The sequence below is a fragment of the Oncorhynchus kisutch genome, unplaced genomic scaffold (assembly GCF_002021735.2).
Source record: "Oncorhynchus kisutch isolate 150728-3 unplaced genomic scaffold, Okis_V2 Okis09a-Okis19a_hom, whole genome shotgun sequence".
NCBI classification, from domain to species: Eukaryota; Metazoa; Chordata; class Actinopteri; order Salmoniformes; family Salmonidae; genus Oncorhynchus; species Oncorhynchus kisutch.
In genome coordinates, this window is record NW_022261985.1 from 6,924,458 (window position 1) to 6,926,957 (window position 2,500).

The 2,500-nt window shown below is 62.0% G+C and overlaps 1 protein-coding gene across 2 annotated transcripts in view; it reads left to right on the plus strand.

Moving 5' to 3' along the window:
* Positions 1–2,500, plus strand: part of wnt5b (wingless-type MMTV integration site family, member 5b) — a 241,021-nt gene that overhangs the window by 162,638 nt on the left and 75,883 nt on the right. The window lies entirely within an intron of this gene.

Consider the following 2,500-nt stretch of genomic DNA (forward strand, 5'->3'; position numbering starts at 1 on the left):
TGCTACCTGTACCCAGCCCCCCCACCAGAGTGTTCTGCTACTGTACCCAGCCCCCCCAACCCCCCCCCCCCCCCCCAGTGTGTTCTGCTACTGTACCCCCTCCCCAGTGTGTCTGCTACTGTACCAGGCCCCCCCCCTCAGTGTGTTCTGCTACTGTACCCCCCCCCCCCCCCTCCCCCAGTGTGTTCCTTCTACTGTACCCCCCCCCTCAGTCTGTTGTGCTACTCTATCCCCCCCTCAGTGTGTTCTGCTACTGTACCCAGCCCCCCCCCCCAGTGTGTTCTGCTACTGTACCCAGCCCCCCCTCAGTGTGTTCTGCTACTGTACCCCCCCCCCCCCTCAGTGTGTTCTGCTACTGTACCCAGCCCCCCCCCATCAGTGTGTTCTGCTACTGTACCCAGCCCCCCCCTCAGTGTGTTGTGCTACTGTACCCCCCCCTCAGTGTGTTCTGCTACTGTACCCAGCCCCCTCCAGTGTGGTTCTGCTACTGTACCCCCCCCCCCCCCTCCTAGAGTGTTCTGCTACTGTACCCAGCCCCCCCACCAGAGTGGTTCTGCTACTGTACCCAGCCCCCCCAACCCCCCCCCCCCCCAGTGTGTTCTGCTACTGTAACCCCCTCCCCAGTGTGTTCTGCTACTGTACCCAGCCCCCCCCGCCTCAGTGTGTTCTGCTACTGTACCCCCCCCCCCCCTCCCCAGTGTGTTCTTCTACTGTACCCCCCCCCCCCTCAGTCTGTTGTGCTACTCTATCCCCCCCCTCAGTGTGTTCTGCTACTGTACCCAGCCCCCCCCCCCCAGTGTGTTCTGCTACTGTACCCAGCCCCCCCCTCAGTGTGTTCTGCTACTGTACCCCCACCCCCCCCCTCAGTGTGTTCTGCTACTGTACCCAGCCCCCCCCCTCAGTGTGTTCTGCTACTGTACCAGCCCCCCCTCAGTGTGTTGTGCTACTGTACCCCCCCCCTCAGTGTGTTCTGCTTACTGTACCCAGCCCCCTCCAGTGTGTTCTGATACTGTACCCCCCCCCCCCTCCTAGAGTGTTCTGCTACTGTACCCACCCCCCCACCCACCACCAGTGCTTCTGCTACTGTACCCAGCCCGCCAACCCCCCCCCCCCCAGTTTCTGTCTTCTGCTACTGTACCGTCCCCCCCCCCCCGTCAGTGGTGTTCTGGCTACTCGTAGCCCCCCCCTCAGTGTGTGTCTGCTACTGTAAACACCCCCCCCCCCACCTCAGTGGTGTTCTGCTACTGTAGTACCCCCCCCCCCCCTCAGTGTGTTCTGCTACTGTACCCAGCCCCCCCTCAGATGTGAATCTGCTCTACTGTACCACAGCCCCCCCCTCAGTGTGTTCTAGCTACTGTACCCAGCCCCCCCCTCAGTGTGTTTCTGGCTACTTGTACCCCCCCCCCCCCTCCCCAGTGTGTTCTGCTACTGTACCCAGCCCCCCCCCTCCAGTGTGTTCTGCTACTGTACCCCCCCCTCCCCAGTGTGTTCTGCTACTGTACCTCCCCCCTCCCAGAGTGGTTCTGCTACTGTACCCCCCCCTCCCCAGGTGTTCTGCTACTGTACCCCCCCCCTCCCAGAGTGTTCTGCTACTGTACCCCCCCCTCCCAGGAGTGTTCTGCTACTGTACCCCCCCCAGAGTGTTCTGCTACTGTACCCCCCCCTCCCAGAGTGTTCTGCTACTGTACCCCCCCCTCCCCAGTGTGTTCTGCCTACTGTACCCCCCCCCCCAGAGTGTGCTGCTACTGTACCAGCCCCCCCCCCCCCAGTGTGTTCTGCTACTGTACCCCCCCCCCCTCAGTGTGTTCTGCTACTGTACCCCCCCCCCCTCAGTGTGTTCTGCTACTGTACCCAGCCCCCCCTCAGTGTGTTCTGCTACTGTACCCCCCCCCCGTGTGTTCTGCTACTGTACCCCCCCCCCCCCCAGAGTGTTATGCTACTGTACCCCCCCCCCCCCCCCCCCGGAGTGTTCTGCTACTGTACCCCCCCCCCCACTCAGTGTGTTATGCTACTGTACCCAGCCCCCCCCCCCCCCCCGTGTGTTCTGCTACTGTACCCCCCCCCCCCCCCCCAGAGTCTTCTGCTACTGTACCCAGCCCCTGTACCCAGAGTGTGGTGTGTGTATGTATGTGTGTGTGTGTGTGTGTGTGTGTGTGTGTGTGAGTGAGTGAGTGAGTGAGTGAGTGAGTGAGTATGTATGTGTGTGTTTGTCTCAGCTTGCGTCGGCTTCCCTGCCAGTGAGTGTGTGTGTGTGAGTGAGCTTGCGTCGGCTTCCCTGCCAGTGAGTTTCTCCAGGAAAGGTCCAGGCCTGATGGGTAGCCAGCACAGCCTCAGTGTGCCAGGGACAGCTCTCAGCCACGTTGTCTCCTCCTTGGTCCACCAGCTCTGGGAGCATGCCCCTCCTGTACCCACTAATGGAGAAAGAGAGGGGGGGGTGACATAGAGACAGAGGGAGAGAGGGAGGAGAGAGGGAGAGAGAGAGAGAGGACAGAGGGAGAGA